General features: G+C 41.9%; 1 long non-coding RNA gene across 1 annotated transcript; it reads left to right on the top strand.

The window, feature by feature from the left end:
• The first annotated feature begins 13,184 nt into the window (after positions 1–13,184).
• Positions 13,185–23,917, top strand: LOC137327973 (uncharacterized). The gene is made up of 3 exons (XR_010964581.1): positions 13,185–13,248; positions 13,527–13,739; positions 23,656–23,917. It is a non-coding gene; the product is annotated as an uncharacterized lncRNA (long non-coding RNA).

Here is a 23,917-nt window from a genome sequence, read left to right as displayed (position 1 = left end):
CCACTGTGAACCTCAAAGATATGTGGGAAAAAGATTGTCACTAACCCATCTCAGATAATGAGTGTGAGAAACAGTTTTCTGGAAAGTCAGAACCCCTCTGTATCAAAAAGCAGAGACACTGAAAGTTTTTTTGTCAAATCTTTTGTATAGCAGAGGCACTAAATGAAAGGTACTAAATGAAAGGAACTCATCAAGAGTTCAGCCAAGTGTTGGGTAGGCCGCAGGGAGTATGGAAGCCTCCTACTGGATTTATCAGCAAGATTTTTTTTGAAAAATATTAAATGAAAGCTGTGTATTCAGATACTAGGTTTACTGTTTCAATTTTTCCTGATATTGCCTCTGGCCAATGCAAGTAATTTAGGAACTAAGACAGATGGACCACACTATCCTGGGTGGCTCAAGATTCTATTTTCTGCCTTTTGAGTCAACCACTTAAGTTTTGACTACTCTATTTTGCTTTTAAAAATGATTCAATTCACCACAATCTCCTTAAAAATATGGTATCAATATTTTGGAGCAGGAATAAATACATTTAACAAATGTCATCAATCCACCTAGCAAAGAAAACAGCAGCCATTTATTTGTTCCATGATTAATATACAATTAATTTATTTTGATCGGCTGGTGTCTGGCAAACTTGGTGATGGGCTTCCATGCATAAGAGTCTCAGAACTAAGCTACTGAGAAATCTACAGAGGTAGAGTTTCTGTTCGCCTGATTAGGAATGTACAGCCTCTCCCCATGGCGATACACCCCACTTACCTAATTTCAGAGCGGGGGAATGGGACTAACTGGATCACTCTTGCAAAGAGCTGGCATGGGCTCAATGGGCCAAATGGCCTCCTTCTGTGCTGTAACCATTCTATGATTCAGAGGGGTTGATTTTAACTTTTGGGTGAGTGACTAGCGGAGCACGTTGTTTGGCTGCCCATTACAGCGGCGAAGAGGCCCCAGTGATTTTGAGACCCTGAGCAGCAAGGTCAGGGGGAGGGAGGGGTCGCAATCGTGGACAGTGGGGGGTCCCAGGATGGGGTTTGAGCTATTGCGAGCTAGGTAGCGGATATCATGAGTAGCATGGTGAGCAGCACAACTCACCATAAAATGTGAGTGCATTGTCACCATTCACGTGACCACAACATAATAACCAGTCAGAGATATGAAAATTCAGCAGCATCTGTTTTTAATGAGCGTTTTACGTGCTTCTGGCATGCACACTGGAGGCTTACGAGGGAGCCTGATCCAATCTGGTGGGAAGCGCTCTTCCAGTGCGGAATGAGCGCTCACGCCCCCTGCCATTTTGGACATTTAGGCACCCTTTTCACACCTGTAAAACGGGTGCAGAAAGATCGAATTTCTAGGCCGTGGTGTTTAGCTACTAACTTCGTCTGACTCTAAGGCTGCTGGTCAATTAAAGGCTAATTAGTATTGCTGTTCGAAGTTTGCCTAGATTGGCAGCTGCTTGGTTCCTCCCCTCATTATCTCAAGGTCAGAAAAACAGCAGGGAAAAAACATTTTTAAGATTGTTCCTCGTAATTTGTTGACGTTTTATACAAAATGTGACATCTGGACTGTTAGGACTGGAGTGTGATAGATTAACCGAATGCTGCTGGTCTTTCCACATTTCCTACTTCCAACCCAGCCCATCCTCGTCCAGAGAGCAGATGCATTCTTCTCCCTCCCCTCTCTCATTCCATCCTGAGTTAGGTTGTATTACTGTATTGCTAGCTGTGGCCTGGGAAGTAGTTTAAAGTTTTTTTTAAAAGTACTTACTGTATTTTTATTGAGGTAGGAAAACCATAGTTAGTGCCTCAAAGAATTTAAAGCCACTTCTCAGATCACAGCTGGCAACACGACCTTTCTGGGAACACAGACTGGTAACACTTGGCACAACCACTACCCAGGATGGTTGGGACAGTCAAGCCAGTTTCCATTGCCCCTGCTAATTTATAAATTCTCATCCACCACTTCATGCTCATCGCCATGGTACAACTCTAATGCTGTAGGAAGCAGAATAAAAAGAAAATATGTTCCAGAACAAAAAGGAAAGAGGCAAGAAAGAGAGGAAAGTGACAGAAGTCAAGAAAGAGGAAAAAGTGAGGGAGGAGAGAGAGAGAGAGAGAGTGAGGTAATAGAGGGAAAGAGAGGAATGAAAGTGAAAGAGATGTAAGTAAGGGAGGGGATGGAAATGGAAGACGAAATCTGTAGACGGATCAGGGGAGTAGGAATAAAAAAAATATTCTAAGAGATTTCAATTACACATTCATTGATTGCAACAGGGACGGAGGAAACAGAACAGGGAATGAAATTCCTGAAATGTGTGCAAGACTCATTTGGCTATGATTTTATTTGCTTGTGCACAGAGAGTATTGAAGATATTAATGTAGCATATGTAGAACATGTCTTTTATGTGGTTCATACCAGGTGGCCTGTCAGCAGCCTTGTGGCCTAGTGCCTCTCCATTTATGAACTGCTAATTCTATGTTCACAAGCAATTAAAGGCTTTATACACTATTGTAAAACTTGGCCCTCCTTTTCCTTTTGTTCCATGCAACTTTGATCGTAAAAAACAAGGGCATTGTGATTTCATAATTCAGACTAATTTGCCATATAGGAATAAGTAAGAGGAGAGAGTCTCAAAAAAATGTAAAAAGAACTGTAAAATATTTTACAAATGTCAGTAAAAAGAGAATTCTTAAATGTGAGGTGGAACTTCTGAGAGGAGAAATGTAGTGAGTTAGTAGGAACATAGGAACAGGAGTAGGCCATTCAGCCCCTCGTGCCTGCTCCGCCATTTGATAAGATCATGACTGATCTGTGATCTAACTCCATATACCTGCCTTTGGCCCATATCCCTTAATACCTTTGGTTGCCAAAAAGTTATCTATCTCAGATTTAAATTTAGCAAATTTAGTAGAGGACAAAAGAAAATTGGCAGGGATACTTAACATACATTCTGTTTCAGTGTTTGCAAAAGAGAAGGATATTGGGGAGGAGGTAAATTCTGAATTGATTAAAAGTGAGAAGACAGATACAATAAATAAAAGGAAAGTCTTAAAACTAGGTAAGCTAAAGGAGGACAAAATGCCAGGACCTGATGGGATACATCCAAGGATCCCATGAAAAATGGGGCAAGAAATAGTGGAGGCCCTAGAAATTATATTTCAGGATTCTACAGAAAATGGATGTGTGCTGAAGGACTGGAGAGTGGCCAATGTAATACCCATTTTCAAAAAGACAGAGACAGAGCTAACCTGGGTAATTATAGGCTAGTTAGTTGAACATCTGTGGTAGATAAAATTTTGGAATCTGTAATTGGAGATGACTAAATACCTGGAGGAAGAGAAAATAATTTGAAGCAGCCAGCACAGGTTTCAGAAAGAAAAATTCTCGACAAACCAGACCTGAAGTCCGGTAAGGATCTATCCTTGCCCCCATCCTATTTCTCATCTACATGCTGCCCCTCAGCAACATCACCCTAAGACATGACGCCAGGGTCAACATGTACGCTGATGATACCCAGGTCCACCTCACCAGAACCTCTCTCAACTGCTCCACTGCCTCTGTGTTGTCAACCTGTTTGTCTGTCAGTCATTCAGTCCTGGATTGTCCGCAATTTTTCTCAATTAAAGATTAGGATGAACGAAGCCATTGTCTTCGGTCCCTGCCACAAACTCCATTCCCTTGCCACCGTCTCAGGCTGAACCAGACTGTTCGAAAACTCGGTCCTACTTGACCCTGAACTGAGCTTCTGACCCCATATCCTCTTCATGTCAAAGACCACCTACTTCCACCTCTAACACCTGCAGCCTCCTCCACTGCATTTGTTATTTCCAGACTTGACTATTCCAATGCTGTCCTTCCGCCCTCCATAAACTTGAGCTCATCCAAAACTCTGATTCCCGCATCCTGACCCACACCAAGTCCCGCTCACCCATAACCCTTGTTGACCCACATTTTCTCCTGGTCCTCCAACACCTTGAATTTAAAATTCTCATCCTCGTATTCAAATCTCTTCATGGCTATACCCCTCCCTATCTCTATAACCTCCTCAGCCCTACATCCCTCTGAGGACTCTGCATTCTTCCAACTCTAGCCTCTTATGCATCACCCACTCCCTTCGTCGTCTAGGTCCTACACTCTGGAATTTCTTCCCATAACCTCTCTGCCTCTCTCTTCTCATTTAAGATCTTCTTTAATTCTTACCTCTTTGACCAACCTTTTAGTCACTCATCCAAATAGCTCCTTCTTTGGCTCGGTATCAATTTTTGTCTGTTTACACTCCTATGAAGCAGCTTGGAATGTTTTCCTACATTAAAAGCACTATGTAAATGTAAGTTGTTGTTGCTACAGTTCTTTGAGGAGGTGACCGATATGGTGGATAGGGGAAATACAGTGGATGTGGTGTACATGGACTTTCAGAAAGCCTTCGACAAGAGGCTAAGGGGCATGGAATTAGGGATGGGTAGAAAATTGGATTTAAAATCTGTTATAAGGGTGGAAATAGGAGAAGAGGAGTTCAGGGAAATTTCTCAGAGTGTTTGGAAATGGGTAGCGGAGTTTTACAGGGTTCTGTTCTGGGACTGCTTCTGTTCACATTGGATATAGGATATAGGGCTAGAGGGAATGGTGTCAAAATTTGCAGACAAGACTAATAAAATAGGAGGCATTATAAATAATTGAGGACCAAAGGCATCTGTAAGGGGATATTGATAAAAAGTGGCAGATGGAATTCAATGTCAGTAAGTACGAGTTGGCACATTTTGGTTAAAAAAATAAAAGTAATAATATTACTTTGAAAGGGAGAATGTTGGGTGATATGGAAAAGCAGAGAGATTTGTGGGTTTTGTTTCACAAGACATTAAAAGCAGCACTTCAAGTGGATAAGGTCCTAAAAAAGCAAATTAAATACTGGGTTTTATAGCAAGAGTGATAGAATTTAAAAATCACAATGTCATGATGAATCTATATAAAACCTTAGTCGGACCACAGTGTGTTGTTGGGCCAAATAGATCAGGAAGGTCCTTGATTCAATTCCTAGTCTGTGCCAGTTTAACTCATTTCAACCCAGGTAGCAATTGGGATATGTCAATTAACCTCAGTGCTTCCAGGCAATGGAGAGGGACAATCTACTAGGGCTCTCTCTTCCGAGGACTGTCCACTGATTCCTGCTGATACTCTAAGTGCATATGCATGGATGTTGGGTGATTTGAGATAGAGAACAGGAGAAACTTTTACACAAATGGTTGAGAGGCTATGGAATGCACTACTGGAGTTAGTGGTTGAAGCAGAGTCAATGTCGACTTTTAAGATTGGATTGGATAGATGGTCGAAGGAAAGATGGATAAAGGGACGAGAATCAGATGAGCACATGGAATTAGGACTACTGCTTGTGTGGAGGATAAACACAACATGGACTGGCTGGGCCGAATGGCCAATTTCTATGTAATTCTATGAGATTGACAGGAGCTTCATTAATTTGTGTGTCTGCTTCAATTTTCTGGGTATCCCAGTTCAAAACCCAACAAGTGGTAACCCTCTCTTTGATGAAGGATGGGAAAGGAGTTTCTACAAAGACATATGCTTAAAAACACTTATAAAACACCATTCTCTTACTTGTGTATTTAATCAGTTACTTCAAACTTCCAAAGAAGCAGCAGCTTGTATTGGGAAACAACACCTGTGATGGATTCTAGCATTCATGGGAAAGAGATGCATATGGTAAAAATACAATTATTATTCCATAATGAAAAATCAAAATGCAGAGATTAATATTCACATTTGAACAGAATCCTGTAGAAAATCTGGTTCATATCAGTGTTCAACATGAGCGCGTGCTTTTTTTTCTCTGAGATTTTTTTTGTGCTCATGAAAACGAGGGGTGATAGTGCTGGATTTCAGACATCCAGATCAGGTGTAGAATAAAACTACTTCTATTCTGCCCCAACTTCTAAAGAGGGTTTGCAACAAAGTGCTATTTTATCAAACCAGCCTTCCTTCTGAGCAAGATTGCCAATTAGTGCCCAATAAGAGGAGTGCTGTAAGCCTGTGTGCACAAGGAACTGCCAAATTTATTTGATGTGGAAGCTTTCTGGTTGGTGGACAAAGATGATTTTCATCCATGTAAACCTGGGGCTCAGAGGGGAAAGGTCAGTGTCTAAACCATTGTACCATCCTAATCCCTGCCCATCATTCCTTCCCCCTCCACTACACCTACATCACAAATAGCTCAACATGTTATGAATTAAACAAATTTTATGCATTAAAGTTGAAAATCTTATTATAAAGTTGCATCTTATTAATGTATATGATGAGCGATCCAGGATAAAAAAACAAAACACATTCTAACATGCCCTGTCGCTGTCTCCTCCACTAGGCTGGAGCAGGAACTAATCACACTCCCATCTTCCCTGTTACATTCCATCTCATTGTCTGAAGAAAATACCAGGGTCAAACTATTGGTCAGTGCTGTTCAAACACAGTAGGCTATATTTGCCTAAATCAGACAAAACGCAGCCAGCAAAATTATTAGGAGGAACAGCAATACGGATTCTTCCAGATGGATGAAGAAGGGCTTCACAGGGTGAAAATACATATTGATGCTTTCCAGATGAAGCTGCACCACATTTGTCCTTTTCCTCAATTGCCTGGTACAGCTCATACAGTGTAATCATATTGGAAGAGTTTCTAAAGTTGTCCATCATGGAATCACCATTATTGCACAGAGAAGTTCAGAGTGATGTTAAATTCACTGCTACCAGCCAACCTGATGGAATCTGCCAACTGTTGTTGGAGGCCAATCATCTCAGCCCCAGGACATCGCTGCAGCAGTGTCCTCGGCCCAACCATCATCAGCTGCTTCATCAATGACCTTCCCTCCATCGTAGTCAGAAGTGGGGATGTTCGCTGATGATTGCACAGTGTTCAGTTCCATTCGCAACCACTCAGATAATGAAGCAGTTCACATGCAGTAAGACCTGGACAACATCCAGGCTTGGGCTGATAAGTGGCAAATAACATTCGCGCCAGACAAGTGCTAGGCAATGACCATCTCCAACAAGAGAGAGTCTAACCACCTCCCCTTGACATTCAATGGCATTACCATCACCGAATCCCCCACTGTCAACATCCTGGGGGTCACCAATGATCAGAAACTAAACTGGACCAGCCACATAAATACTATGGCTACAAAAGCAGGTCAGAGGCTGGGTATTCTGCGGCAAGTGTCTCACCTCCTGACTCCCCAAAGCCTTTCCACCATCTACAAGGCACAAGTCAAGAGTGTGATGGAATACTCTCCACTTGCCTGGATGAGTGCAGCTCCAACAACACTCAAGATGCTTGACACCATCCAGGACAAAGCAGCCCGCTTGATTGGCACCCCATCCACCACCTTAAACATTCACTCCCTCCACCACCGGCGCACTGTGGCTGCAGTGTGTACCATCTACAAGATGCACTGCAGCAACTCACCAAGGCTTCTTCGATAGCACCTCCCAAACCCACGACCTCTGCCACTTAGAAGGACAAGGGCAGCAGGCGCATGGGAACACCACCATCTGCGCGTTGCCCTCTAAGTCACACACCATCCTGACTTGGAAATATATCGCCGTTCCTTCATCATTGCTGGGTCAAAATCCTGGAACTCCCTTCCTAACAGCACTGTGGGAGAACCTTCACCACATGGACTGCAATGGCGGATCACCACCCACCTTCTCAAGGGCAATTAGGGATGGGCAATAAAGGCTGGCCTTGCCAGCGACGTCCACATCCCATGAATGAATGAAAAAAAACTGGCATTGCTGATACTTTAGACCTCTTCTATGCTCATCCCAGCAAACTCCTATTGTTAACCCTGTAAAACCCTTGTTCTACAAGACACAAGGTTAAACATGCATCCAGGACTTGATTGGAGGAGGGGGACAGAGAACTAGATCATTGTCTATCTTTTTTTTAATTATCTATGTATGTTGACACTTGTGGGTGAAGTTGTCAAAACCTCAAAGTACGAAAAATGAAGAATGAAGAATGGAAAAAAGTATTTTACCACATTATGCAAGGCTGGTTTGTTGTTTTAGACTTTAATTCAATTCTTTGTAGATGTATTTAATCTGCAACATTTATTAAATATAACCCAAACAAAAGTGGAAAATACAATAATCTGTTTTGAGAGCTGGTTTGTTTTGGCTTCCATTTAGAGAAACAAAATCATTGTATGCCATCCCACATTCCCAGAAACCAAATATTAAATGAACAACATTGCATTTGTGTGCTTTAAACAGATTTTAATTAGACACCCGTGTCATTATCAACTCTGCAGTTGCTGTGAAACTAACCTGTTAAGGTATTTTTCACATTTCACCCAGCTATATAGACAGAACATATTTCAGCATGTAAATCAGCAATTCAATCATTAACATCTTTTCTCTGCACAATGCCAATGCTAAACACAGTCCCAGAAGACATAGCATTATATGGTACCATCAAGCCACAAAGAATTGGTTGAATTTTTTTGGTCATAGTGTAAAACACCTTCTAAAAATGAGCTCAGTAAGACATTAGGAATTTGGAAAGGAGTGAAGAGTCATGACGTCAGCTCATACGCACAGTTATTTTGAAAAACCAATAAGGCAACAATAATGACAAAATGCAAAATTAGAACAAGGTATCATTAGTGAATAATACTTACTGATTATCTAACATTCTTTGACATCACATCAGCAAGCAAAGAATGAGGTAAAATGTAGGAATCATAACAAAACAAGACAATTTATTTAAAAAGGAAGTGGTTCGGGGACAGCAAGGCGTGCGCAGACTATAGCATACGAAGCTTCTTGGAAATCACCTATTCCATTGAACTGGTGATTTGGTTTCTGTTGCTGCTGGGATACCATTGGAAATAAATCTCATTTACTTTTTACCTTAGCAAGCTAGCTAGAAATATAAAAACAGATAGTAAGAGTTTCTACAGGTAGTTAAAAAGGAAAAGAGTAAGTAAAGTGAGCATTGGTCCTCCAGAGAGAGAGTCTGGGGAATTAATAATGGAGAATAAGGAAACAGCGGATGAATTTAACAGATATTTTGCGTCTGTCTTCACTGTAGAGGATACAAATAACGTGCCAGAGATAATTGTGAATCAAGAGGTGAAAGGGAGGGAGGAACTTGAAACATTTACAATCACCAGGGAGAGGGATTTGAAAAAATTATTAGAACTGAAAGCTGACAAGTCCCCAGGTCCTGACGGACTTCATCCTAGGGTCTTAAAAGAAGTGGCTGCAGAGATAGTAGATGCATTGGTATTAATTTTCCAAAATTCCCTTGATTCTGGAAGGGTCCCATCAGATTGGAAAATAGTGAATGTAACTCCTTTATTCATGAAAGGAGGGAGACAGAAAGCAGGAAACTACAGGTCAGTTAGCTTAACATCTGACATAAGGAAAATGCTAGAATCTATTATTAAGGAGGTTATAGCAGGGCACTTAGAAAATCTCAATGCAATCAGGCAGAGTCAACATGACTTTGTGAAAGGGAAATCGCGTTTGACTAATTTATTAGAATTCTTTGAGGAAGTAACAAGCAACGTGGATAAAGGGGATCCTGTGGATGTACTTTGATTTCCAGAAGGCTTTTGACAAGGTGCCACATCAAAGACTACTACACAAAATAAGAGCTCATGGTGTAGGGGGTAACATATTAGCATGGATAATGGATTGGTTAGCTAACAGGAAACAGAGATAGGCATTAATGGGGCATTTTCAGGTTGGCAAGATGTAACGAGTGGAGTGCCACAGGGATCAGTGCTTGGGCCTCAACTATTTACAATCTATATCAATGACTTAGATGAAGGGACCAAATGTATGGTTGCTAAATTTGCTGATGACACAAAGGTAGGTAGGAAAGTAAGTTGTGAAGAGGACATAAGGAGTCTGCAAACGGATATAGATAGGTTAAGTGAGTGGGCAAAAATTTGGCAGATGGAGTATAATGTGGAAAAATGTGAACTTGTCCACTTTGGCAGGAGGAATAGAAAAGTAGTATATTATTTAAATGGAGAGATATTGCAGAACTCTGAGGTACAGAGGGATCTGGGTGTCCTAGTACATGAATCACAAAAAGTTAGTATGCAGATACGGCAAGTGATTAGGAAGGCAAATGGAATGTGGTCATTTATTGCAAGGGGAATGGAATATAAAAGTAGAGATGTTTTGCTACAGTTGTACAGGGTATTGGTGAGACCACATCTAGAATACTGTGTGCAGTTTTGGTCTCCTTATTTAAGGAAGGACATAATTGCTTTGGAGGCAGTTCAGAGAAGGTTCACTCGACTGATTCCTGGGATGAGGGTGTTAACTTATGAGGAAAGGTTGGACGAGTTGGGCCTGTATACCCTGGAGTTTAGAAGAATGAGAGGTGATCTTATTGAAACATATAAGATCCTGAGGGGACTAGAAGGGGTAGATGCTGAGGAGATTTTTTTATAATTCGTTTATGGGATGTGGGTGTCACTGGCGAGGCCGGCATCTATTGCCCATCCCTAATCGCCCTTGAGAAGGTGGTCGTGAGCTGCCTTCTTGAACCGCTGCAGTCCGTGTGGTGAAGGTTCTCCCACAGTGCTGTTAGGAAGGGAGTTCCAGGATTTTGACCCAGCGACGATGAAGGAACGGCGATATATTTCCAAGTCAGGATGGTGTGTGACTTGGAGGGGAACGTGCAGGTGGTGTTGTTCCTATGTGCCTGCTGCCCTTGTCCTTCTAGGTGGTAGAGGTCGCGGGTTTGGGAGGTGCTGTCGAAGAAGCCTTGGCGAGTTGCTGCAGTGCATCCTGTGGATGGTACACACTGCAGCCACAGTGCGCCAGTAGAATTAGAAGTGCCCTCCTTGTGGGAAAGACTAGAACTAGGGGCCAGAGTTTAAAAATAAGGGGTCTCCCATTTAAGTCGGAGATGAGGAGAAATTTTTTCTCTCACAAAGGGTCGTGAGTCTGTGGAATTCCCTTCCCCAGAGAGCGGTGGAGGCAGGGTCATTGAACATTTTTAAGGCTGAGTTTGATAGATTGCTGATTAAGAAGGGAGTCAAAGGTTGTAGTAGGTAGACGGGAATGTAGAGTTGAGGTCACAATCGGATCAGCCATGATCTTATCAAAGGGCAGAGCAGGTTCGAGGGGCCGAATGGTGTACTCCTGCTCTTAATTCGTATGTTCGTACGTTACCTAACCAACAGAGCTATTACCTGCGAAGTATTTGAACACCAAAACTAGCTGATTTCAGGTACAACTCTTATCAGTGACAAAAATAAATTGCAAGGACAACGAATGAGGATCGTTTCCTCTTCCCAATTTTCTCCCTTGCAGCAATTGGGATTATATGTTTTTTTTAAAAAGAGGCTTGACACTATAGATTCCTTTCTATTCTTCACATATGCATTTTTGATCATTCAAATGACACTCCACATTATACGAACAGTGGACAGATACATAATTTTTGTAATCTGGAAATTCCTTATGATCTTTAGATTGCTGTGTGTTTTTTTTAAACCTTTCTAAGGTCAAACGTTTTTATCTGCTATTGTTGGCACGGTGTTAATAACAAAACAAACTAATAGCCACAAGTGCCACCTGGATGCAGGCTGTACTCCATTGGCTGCTAAAAGTACCCTCCCTGCCACTCCTACTGGTGGCAAAACAAAATGATTAGGTGGGCTGTTTAGCACCTATTAAGTGACTTACCAGCCCTAATAATTCACATGAAAGGGTCTGTGGCCGTTAAGCCTGCGGTTTGAGAACTATTACGGAAGCTCAATGCAGAATAAATGCGAGATTTATGGACTAGTCTGTTGCTGTATTAATGGATGCAGTACTGGTTCACCAGTTCATCTCACCATAAAGGCTTACCAATTTCATACTTGGGAGGCATTGGCCCACAGGATCAATGCAGTGTCCTTAACCAGAAGGACAGTGAAAGGTCATCCAGAAATAATGTACTGCAATCAAGAAAATCATAAAGGTAAGTGATTCAAATGAAAACAGCAGCACACTGCATTGTACAACAATATAGAAAGATCGTTTCTTGGTCAGCTAGTAGCATTAGAAGTGCCCTCCTTGTTAGACACAGTTGTCAAATAACAGGCCAAATTTTGCTGTGAAAATAATGGCGAGGTTACTAGCGCACACTGTTATTTCTGTACATATCGGTCAGCAACTTCCAACGACTGCACGTGGGCAGTTAAACGCGGAAATCCAGAAGTTGCTGAATGAGATACACTGCTTCTCCACACTATTCTAACTTACACTTCCTGGTTCAGCCTCTGCCTGGCTTATTAACATGCTTCAATCATATTGGTTAAGGGGTCAGACAATTGCTTGCCCTGTTCGCACAGGCCCCAGATGGCCTGTAGAGGGAGCCATTCTTTTTGGCTCACAGCAAAATCCGGCCCATTGTAAGCCTTATTGGGCGGGGGAGGAGGGTGCAGGATTGCAAGGGGGGGGGTGGCGGGGGAGGAAGTGATTGAAATTGTTATTTCAACATCACACCATATAAAGAAAAGAATTCTGAAATTTTGACAAACACACACAAACTGTGAAAGGCTCCAGAAGAACTGCAGATTACTTGCACATAGAGGAACTTAATGTGTTTACAAAAATAGAGAAGAACAGTTATTCTTTTCGTTCCTGTCTGACTTGTGCAGAATTATAACTGGCAAAATAGATCTATGTGAAGTTACAGGATGTGTCAGCTATGGCTCAATTGGTGGCACTCTCGCCTCCAAGTCAGAAGGTTGTTGTTTCAAGTTCCACTCCAGACACTGATACTCCGATGCAGTACTGAGGGTGTGCTGCACTGCCGGAGGTGCCGTCTTTTGGATGAGACATTAAACCAAGTCTTCCCTCTCAGGTGGACGTAAAAGATCCCATGAACTATTTTGAAGAAGAGCTGGGGAGCTCTTCCTAGTGTCCTGGCCAAAAGTTATCCCTCAAGCAATATCACTAAAACGTATTGGCCCAGAAATTGTTTAAAAGAGAATGGTGCGCTCAACAGCACTCACCTTTGTTAGTGGTGAAATTGAGGAGAAAGTTCCGGCATTTGCACATGCACAGTGAAACGCGGAAATCCGGAACTCGCTCCTCCTGACTTGTTGGCAATATGACAGCTTTGAATTAAAGGGATATCATCGGCTGCAATCAACAGAATCAAGGGACTAGCGCCAACTTGCTCTTCTGCCTAGCTGGAAAGTAACTAATATCGCTACAAAAACAGGTACACTTAAAAATACCAGGTCTAACTAAGTTTTAACAGTCTTAATAACTGCCAAACAACTAAAAAGTAACTTTTAAAAATGTGGAGTCTTGTTACTCCTTATTTTAATAGCTTTTGGTCATTAAAACATTTTTCTTTTAAAAATTAAAACTTTTTTTTACTTTTTCCTTCTGTCTCTTATTTAATTCAATTATTTCTAACTTTTTTTCGCTGCCTATAACTGTTTTTACAAATGATTTTAGTGTTGTACCTTTCACTCCCTATATTTTACATTCCAGCTTGCAGCAAGCCTTCGCAGCTCGTCACAAATGCTATAATCTGATTGTTCGAGGGGGAGTGAATGATCCTCCCGCTTCTTCCATGGGTCCTAGGTTTCGCTGGAGCTAACGCTGGGCTCTTCTCCGCATCCCATTAGAGGAAGTGCACCCAGTAAAGACCGTCTTTTGGATAAAACTTCAAACCAAGTCTTCCCTCTCAGGTGGATGTAGTAGGTTAGTATATGGAGCGGCAGGCACTGTTGCTTTGCCATTTGGAGCAATTTCTGGGCCGTAATCTGCTCATTATCACAGTGTTATTTTTGTGACCTTGCTGTGCGCAAATTGACTGCCATGTTTCCTACATTACAACAATGACTATACTTCAAAAGTCTAATTGAAGTGTTCAAGATGATTAAATGATTTGATAGGGTAGATAGAGAAACTATTTTGTCTGGTGGGGGAATCCAGAACAAGGGGGCATAGCCTTAAAATTAGAGCTAGGCCGTTCAGGGGTGATGTCAGAAAGCTGTTCTTTACACAAAGAGTAGTGGAAATCTGGAACTCCCCCCTCAAAAAAAAAAAAGTTGTTGCGGCTTGGTCAACTGAAAATGTCAAAACTGAGATTGATAGATTTTTGTTAAGCAAGGATAATAAGGGTTAGGGAAACCAAGTGGGTAGATGGAGCTAAGATAATCATCCATGATCGAATTGAATAGTGGAACAGGCTCGAGGGGCTGAATGGCCTACCCCTGTTCCTGTGTTCCTATTGGCTGTAAAGTGCTTTGGAATGTCCTGGGGTCATGAAAGGCGCTATATAAATGCAAGTCTTTCTTTTCTTAGGATAGTGTGAAGACAAGGCGGCAATAGGAAAGGGGGCTGGACGCAGGTTGAAATTACCAAGGATGATAGTCATTTGGTGCAGGGGCTAAGGGTAAAATTCTTGGTGAGGAAATCAGCATGCACACTTGGGAAGGTGGTAAAGGGTGAGTTGCTCGAAGGCAGAAAAGGTGCAAATGGATTAAATGGAGAGGCCAGGGTGGAATGTGACACAAGAGCTAAGCCATCGAACGTGAGTCATGGTTGCTGTCAGGCTACTTGACATATAAAATGTATGGTATCATTCTGAACATCCTACATTGACTGAGTAATATCCTTTTTGGCTTCTGTGGGATACAGCTAACCTAATGGAACTTGAATAGGCACAGACGAGCAATCGATGATGTTCTGCACCCTTGGAAAATTGGCAAGTTCAAATGAGCCTCATCATCTGAATAGCTGCTGCCATAGCTCAGTGACAAACAACACGTAGCTGGGAGTGTGTCTTAGCAAAGCCTAAGTAATAGTGTCGATGCATCAACAGCTTACTCCTGTCAAATGCCCTGTAGCAACGTAGAAGGACCCAGAAGTATAAAAAACTTCAGGGCAGCAGTTGCTAAGACGCACAGACAGAGCTGTGCTTACAGTAGATTACTCCTCCAACTTCAATCCTAAGAGATGACACAATACTGTGACCATCTCCCTGGATAACCAGAGGCACTAAGTGCAGCACTCTGCAGTCATATCTAGGCAGTTGGTGCTAAGGCAGCGAATGCATTCCCCGGCTGCTTTTTTGTAAATACTGTATATTAATTAGATTTGAACCATTGTTCAAGACAATCAGGAGCAAACAATCACACCTATTTCTTTCACTTTATTAAATGGCTTGAGTGTTATTAATACTCCATTTACTAGGAGTTTGCTGACAACGACACCACTGAAGTCAGCATCAAATAGTGTAAAACCAGCAGTGTAACAGAAGCCAAAGGCAGCTGGCTTCACTTGACCTGGTGGCTTGTAGCCACTTCTCCAGAAGCAGTTCATCTCCTCCTCAAAACTAACAGCAGGCACTAAGGTGCCACTTAGCAACTTGCACAGGCCCATGTCATTTTTCTTTGTGGTAATGCAATGTTCACACATGCCTTCGATTGCTAAACAGCAAAGCAAACTAGCCAGCAATGAAGAGAGTGGTACCTATCCGTTCATTTCTGCTCTGTCCCACTACCAGTTGACTGTATATATAGGCTATAAATGTAAGCCGCTCTCACATTTTAAAACACAATTTCCACCAGTCTTAAATCTGCTTGTATAAAGAATCTGAAAAAGGGTGCCTTGGAGAATTTCAGCCTTGCTGCTCGGTTGAGGGAATTTCACAGGTGCTTGACAAGATAGCTTGGCTGAAGGGAAACTTCAGCTAATTAAATTAATCCAGTCACCAAGCAAAAAAAAAATGTTCACAAGCCTAAAGAAACTGAACTGGAAGCAATTTATAAAAAAACATCATAGCTGGTGGTTTTGAGTCAGTTTTCACCCTCGATATAACAGAGCGCTCCATATCTCCTTTCCAAGTATATAGTTAAAAAATATTGCCCTCAGCTAAATATTGAACAGTTAACAAAACAGTAACACTTGGGAAATAAGCTAAATTACATGGAGTTGCAACTGCTTATTTGTCTCTTACCACAGAATCAACCATTCCTAGTGACAATCCAACTTTAAATTGGATGTTAGAATCACAAGAAAATTACAGCACTCATTCCAGAGTCTGCAACAGTGCTAGCTCCCTGCTTAACTGGATATTTACTCTAATGCACACCCTTTTCCCATGTCCTTTTATATTATTACTTTTTAAATCCATACCCAATTCCCTTTTAAATGATGTTGTAGTCTTTGGCTCAATAGTCACATGCGGTAAAGCATTCCATGTTCTAATAATGTTTCGTGGGAAAACATTTCTTCTAGAGGAACCCTTTGCTTTTCTAGTGATAATTTTGACTATGTCCCCTTGTTGCCAATCAATGGAAACAATCTTTCACTATTTACCCTCTCAATATTTTGGGGTGGGGTGGGGGGGTAATTTTGACTTGATAGTGTAAAATGGACAGCTTGATTCAGCTGCTCAGATTAGAGAGATGTACAACGGGCGGCTGAATCAATATGGCCCATTGTACACTATCGCCCAAAGTCAAAGTTACTCCCTTTCAGTTTTGAAAATCTCCATTCCAATGGAAAAAAACAATTGAGATTGATTGAAGAGACTTGCTAACTAAGTTATGGATCAGTGCAGGAGTTCCTCAGGGCAGTGTCCTAGGCCCAACCATCTTCAGCTGCTTCATCAATGACCTTCCCTCCATCATAAGGTCAGAAATGGGGATGTTCGCTGATGAGTGCACAGTGTTCAGTTCCATTCGCAACCCCTCAGATAATGAAGCAGTCCGAGCCTGCATACAGCAAGACCTGGACAACATCCAGGCTTGGGCTGATAAGTGGCAAGTAACATTCGCGCCAGATAAGTGCCAGGCAATGACCATCTCCAACAAGAGAGAGTCTAACCACCTCCCCTTGACATTCAACGGCATTACCATTGCCGAATCCCCCACCATCAACATCCTGGGGGTCACCATTGACCAGAAACTTAACTGGACCAGCCATATAAATACTGTGGCTACGAGAGCAGGTCAGAGGCTGGGTATTCTGCGGCGAGTGACTCACCTCCTGACTCCCCAAAGCCTTTCCACCATCTACAAGGCACAAGTCAGGAGTGTGATGGAATACTCTCCACTTGCCTGGATGAGTGCAGCTCCAACAACACTCAAGAAGCTCGACACCATCCAAAATAAAGCAGCCCGCTTGATTGGCACCCCATCCACCACCCTAAACATTCACTCCCTTCACCACCGGCGCACTGTGGCTGCAGTGTGCACCATCCACAGGATGCACTGCAGCAACTCGCCAAGGCTTCTTCGACAGCACCTCCCAAACCCGCGACCTCTACCACCTAGAAGGACAAGGGCAGCAGGCGCATGGGAACAACACCACCTGCACGTTCCCCTCCAAGTCACACACCATCCCGACTTGGAAATATATCGCCGTTCCTTCATTGTCGCTGGGTCAAAATCCTGGAACTCCCTTCCTAACAGCACTGTGGGAGAACCGTCACCACACGGACTGCAGCGGTTCAAGAAGGCGGCTCACCACCACCTTCTCGAGGGCAATTAGGGATGGGCAATAAATGCCGGCCTTGCCAGCGACGCCCACGTCCCATGAACGAATAAAAAAAAAAAAAACAATATATACATACGTTGAACATCAATGTGTCATAATTCTGGGCAGGTTACAACACTAATATACTTTAACAGATAGGAAACATCAGTAGGGTTTAGGAGATGGTGATCACTGACCAAAATATCTTAAAAGGGTAGTGATTGCATACATCCTCAGAACTAATTCTTCAATATACCTAGAAAGTATTTGTAATCACAATAGTTTAAAAAAAATTGCAGCATTTAGCATCCTCCATATAAACATCACAGTTGTAATTGTCTCCAAGGTTATAGTTGGGTGTAAAGTCTGGCATACAAGCAAAGGTCCAAATTTAATACATTTTTGGTTAAATTAACCATGATTTATATTTTGAAGCCATGATGGACATTGGTTTTCATAGTGTGTTCCTGTCTTCAGGCAACTTTAAACCCTCTCCTTTATTTTGTTCAATCCTCCGTTTCTCCATTTCCCAATGAGGACACCTGGCATATTAGCAAGGCTACAGGTCTGGGAGGACGAGGGAGTAGGACAAAAGGAACTACTCTGAATCCAAGAGGCTAAGAAAATAGATGAGCTGAAATAGGATCAAAAGACTTTTCCCCATCACAAAGAAATGTGTGCACAAAGCACATCATCAGAACAAGCAGTTCTGGCTCAAAGTCATATCAAAGTAAAAGATCAAACAATGCATAAAATGAGTTGGAGAACTAAGAACAGATAGGACTTATTCACAATACTTTACAGTGCCCTCCAGCAGTAACCAGAGTTTCTACTTAATGGTAGCAAATAAAAATTAGATGATTGAGTTTCCCATTGTTTTGAATACTGCTGCTTTTATCATTCATGAAAAATGCAAAAACATTTCCTTCTAACTTAAATTAGAATGCTACTCATCGTATGCACTCACAATAAATGCTCATACTTAAAACTGCAGTGTTCTATAAATTGCATTTTTTTTTGGAGAAAAATGAAAGCACCTTACCTGAAGGGGAGAAAGGGAGAAATTACAATCCACCTCATTTTGGAGATATTTGGGGCAGGGACAAGGGCTTAATAGGAACCCAGGTCAATAACTGCAATTGTCACTAAGGGTGTATTTGCACTGCAACATTGGTGCAAAGTGATTTTATTTCACACCAATGCTGTAGTTACAATGTAAATGAAGCCTGAATCCAGAATCCAGAGTCAACATCTGACCAGAAACTGAAGAAGAGCGAGACCCTGTGGAGAAGTTAGTCTCATTCCACTTCAGAGTCAGTTCAAGCCTTGACACAATATACTCATTGCTAAGCTTGAGCGAAGCCAAAACTACCTTGTAGTCTGAGTGCAGTTAGTTAAGATTGTGTAAGCCTGCTACCAGGGAGATTATAGAAACAAACTTAACATTCCCTAGATTCTGGAATTGTCCCAGCGGATTGGGAGGTAGCAAATGTAACCCCGCTATTCAAGAAAGGAAGGAGAGAAAACAGGGAACTACAGGCTGGTTAGTCTGACATCAGTCGTCAGGATAATGCTGGAATCCATTAAGGAAGTGGTAACAGGGCACTTAGAACATCATAATATGATTAGGCAGAGTCAACGTGGTTTTATGAAAGAGAAATCGTGTTTGACAAGTCTACTAGAGTTTTTTTGAGGATGTAACTAGCAGGGTATGTAACTAGTATATTTAGATTTTCAAAAGGCATTCGATAAGGTGCCATATAAAAGGTTTTTATGCAAGATAAGGGCTCATGAGGTTGGAGGTAATATATTAGCAGTGATAGAGGATTGGTTAATGGACAGAAAACAGAGAGTAGGGATAAACTGGTCATTTTCAGGTTGGCAGGCTGTAACTAGTGGGGTACCGCAAGGATCGGTGCTTGGGCCTCAGCTATTTACAATCCATATTAATGACTTAGATCAGGGGGCCGAGTGTAATGTATCCAAGTATGCTGACGATACAAAGCTAGGTGGGAAAGTAAGCTGTGAGGAGGACACAAAGAGTCTGCAAAGAGATATTGACAGGTTAAGTGAGGGGGCAAGGTGGCAGATGGAGTATAATGTGGGGAAATGTGAGGTTATTCACTTGGTAAAAAAAAGAATATTTTTTAAATGATGAGAAACCATTAAATGTTGGTATCCAGAGAGACTTGGGTGTCCTGGTACAAGAAACACAAAAAGTTAGCGTGCAGGTACAGCAGGCAATTAGGAAAGCAAATGGCATGTTGGCCTTTATTGCAAGGGGGTTAGAGTACAAGAGTAAGGACCTCACCTGGAGTACTGTGTACAGTTTTGGTTTCCTTATCTAAGGAACGATATACTTGCCTTAGAGGCGGTGCAACGAAGGTTCACTAGATTGATTCCTGGAATGAGAGGGTTGTCCTCTGAGGAGAGGTTGAGTAGAACGGGCCTCTACTGTCTGGAGTTTAGAAGAATGAGAGGTGATCTCATTGAAACATAAAGATTCTGAGGGGGCTTGACAGGGTAGATGCTGAGAGGTTGTTTCCCCTGGCTGGAAAGACTAAAGCTAGAGGGCATAGTCACAGGATAAGGGGTCGGCCACTTAAGACTGAGATGAGGAATTTCTTCACTTAGAGGGTTATGAATCTTTGGAATTCTCTACCCTAAAGGGCTGTGGAAGCTGAGACGTTGAATATATTCAAGGCTGAGATAGGTGGATTTTTGGACTCTAGGGGAATCAAGGGATATGGGGATCGGGCAGGAAAGTGGAGTTGAGGTTGAAGATCAGCAATGATCTGATTGAATGGCGGAGCAGCCTCGAGGGGCCATATGGCCTACTCCTGCTTCTATTTCTTACATTCTTATCTATACAAAATAGGTTGAGGCTGCAGGTTGCTTTGTTAAAAATCTTGTCCATTGTGCCAGTTTTAAAAAGGACAGCCACCAAATCAAAAGACAGAACTGCTTCATATTTCTCAGACTCCTTAAGGATTTCCTTTAGCTATGTGTAGCTTTCCCTATGATTTGTACATCTATTTCTGTGCATGTATTGGCTGCCGCTCCGTATCTATATTCACTTATTTCTGCATCTCCTAGACCGTTCATTTCTCCCTCACCCTGCCCCACTGCAAAATGCCTGCCTTGACCGCCTCCCTACTCGATGTTGCTTCCCAGCCAATCCCCTCTCCCGTCACCATCATAGGGTTGAGATTCTTCTGGATAGGGCCATAGTTTCTTTCTGCTCTGACCCAGGCATCCTATGGTGCACTTACTGTGAAACCTGCTCTTAGCTGTCCTAAAGTAGCAACACAAATTGGTTTATCTTTGATACACATCTCACCCACTCTGTTCCTCAAAGGTAGACATCTCAAATCTCCCTATCCCCGACTCTCTTCCCCACTGACCCCAACACCGACCACCCCCACTCCAATTAACCAGTACCCTATTGGGAAACCACAAATTGCAAATTGTCAATTCAAAATGTCCACTCCCTTGCAATTAAAGCCCTCCCTATTCACAGCCTTATTTTGGACGAATGCGCTGACATTCTCAACCTGACTGAAACTTGACTTACTAAAAACGACTCGTCTCATTTTCCCCCACCCCTCAGTTGAAGCTGTCCTGCTCAGCTTCAAATCCCCAACCCAACGCCAATGGCAGCAGCATGCGAGTCACCACCTGCTCCATCTCTGCCAGTCACATTACTTCTCTCGCTCCTTCTCATTTGAGCGCCTCACACTCTAAAAAGAGGCAGGAGGGGTGGTAAGGATCCTCATTTTCTACTGTCCACAACCCCCCCCACCTTTTCCAGGAACTTATTCACCAAAATTTCCTTCCTACTTTCTTGACTTAGTCTTTGTATAAAGTGACATCTCATCCAAGATGACTTTAACTTGCACCTAAAATCTCCCTAGCCCCACTCCTCTAAGCTCTCCACCATCCTGTCCCAACCCTGCACATCCCAGGTGCACTGCCTGAACCAATTAACAGAGATTAAAAAAAGCAACAAGGAGGCAGTGTTGCATATGGAAGCCATTCTCTGCAGACTGCAACAAAAAAATGTGATGTATACAAGTGCCTGTAGATGTACAAAGTAACAGTTAGATATTTCCCCACAATGTACAAAATGGGGAGGGGAACAAAACATAGGGAGAGCTATCCAAGGACGCACTTTTGAAGCTCCTAGCAATTGGTTATGGGGTCATCTGCCCACTCTCTTGGTTGGAAATGGTTCCCAAAATGCCATTTTTAAAAAACAAAATTTCAAGTATCCAAATCAGTCCCTGGTGACATCAGTAAAAACAATACTAATCACCAAGTTCCATTCACCCATCACCCCTGTGTTCGCTGACCTACACTGGCTCCCAGTTGGGCATCGCCTTGATTTTAAAATTCACATTCTTCTTCTCAAATCCCTCCATGGCCTCGCCCCTCCTTATCTCTCTAACCTCCTCCAGTTCTACAACCCGCCTGGATCTCTGCGCTCCTCTAATTCTGGCCTCTTACGTATCCCCAATGTTAATCGCATCACTGGCGGCTATGCTTTCAGCTGCCTCGGCCCTGAGCTCTGGAATTCCCTCCCTAAACCTCTTTCTACCTCTCTCCCCTCTTTTAAGACACTCCTTAAAACCTATCTCCTTGGCCAAGCTTTTGGTCACCTGTCCTAATATCTCCTTATGTGGCGCGGTGTCAAATCTTGTTTGATAACACTCATGAAGCGCCTTGGGATGTTTAACTACATTAAAGGCGCTGTATAAATGCAAGTTGTTGTAACTGGCATACAGCATAAATGTTCAGCAATACCTGCATGTTGTTATCTCAGAATTCTTATGTACATCAATTATTCACACTTTTTGCTTGCAATTCATCTGAACCTCTTCATTGGATTAATGCCTTGTAATTCATTTATATTATTACTTTGTATAATATAAGCACTCATAAAATTCTGTTTTGGAATACAAGTTCACTTATAACTCCTGCAACTTACTGTAGTAATTACATCATAAATTGCTCAGTTTTCAACAGATGAACTGTAATTTCAATACTACTTTGAAGTTATTAATTTTGCCAAGCTGGCAGCATTTAGACCACAAAACATTTAGAAGCTTAATCCTGTATTTTAATCTTGGTTAAAAAGGACAACCATAACCTACAAAAGCTTCACTTGTGGGTCAAGGCATTATTTGCGCCCTTTAATTCCTACCTTGCTACTCAATCTAAAGCATCCAACATTTGATATATAATATGAGTTTTTAAAAAAAAGGTTAAACACTCCCCTAGGCAGCTGACAGCAATACATCTATAGTTTGTCACATAGAATCATAGAATGGTTACAGCACAGGAAGCCACCATTCGGCCCATCAAGCCCGTGCTAAATAAAATCAATGGTAGATTTCAGTATTGAGGGAAAAATTCGTAAGTACAAATGAATTAGCATTTATATAGCACTTTATCACATCCTCAGAAGATCCTTAAGTGCTTCATAACCAATAAACTACTTTTGAAGTGCAGTCACTATTATATAGGCAAATTTATCATCCGATTTGTCCACAGCAAGGTCACATAGACCACAAATGAGTTAAATGGTAGTATTGGTTGAATAAGGAATGTTGGTCAGCACTCCAGGAGAACTTCCTGCTTTTCTTTGAAAAGTGCCATGGGTTTTTTTTTACATCCACCAAATCAGGTTATCCAGGCCCGTGGTGTAACGTCTCACGCAAAAGATTTCTAACAACACAGCTCTTCCTCAGTACTGTCAGTCGGCATTATGTGCTCAGGTTCTGGAGTGGGACCCGAACCCATAACTTATTGACTCAAAAAGGTGATAATGTTCCAAATGAGCCAAGCTGACAATACAGTTAGTGGAAATATAAAATTCCATGGCAATACAGTTAGTGGAAATATAAAATTCCATGGCAAATTTCAAATAGGAAAGCTCAAAAAAAATTATATAGCAGAGGAAACATCCGGGCGGTTGTATTCAATTTACTTCTGGGTTCCAGTGACATCTGTAAACTATCCAATCCTGTTTATAATGCTTTTTGAATAGCTACAGTATATAGAGGTTATGCTATTCCATATAACATTGAGCAACACAAAATTAATTTCACAAATTTCAATTTCATCTCAGTTCAAATGTTCTGATCACAGAACTTGCTCATCGGTCACCATCTACAATGAGATTCACTGCTGGCAATTTTTTTTAAAAATTGCAAAACAGAGCAAGACCATTCCACATGATACCAAGCAAACCAATCTGGAATGCATTTCAAGAACAGATCAGTGGTAAGGAAAAAATTCAGTTAATGGAAATATCAGGGAAAGTTGGATGATTGTGTGTTCAACATGTGTGCATCTCAGTTGAGAAAATACCAATAAATCACTGAAATTTG

This window comes from Heptranchias perlo, chromosome 12, assembly GCF_035084215.1.
Source record: "Heptranchias perlo isolate sHepPer1 chromosome 12, sHepPer1.hap1, whole genome shotgun sequence".
NCBI lineage: Eukaryota > Metazoa > Chordata > Chondrichthyes > Hexanchiformes > Hexanchidae > Heptranchias > Heptranchias perlo.
This window is presented reverse-complemented; position numbering and strand designations above follow the sequence as displayed.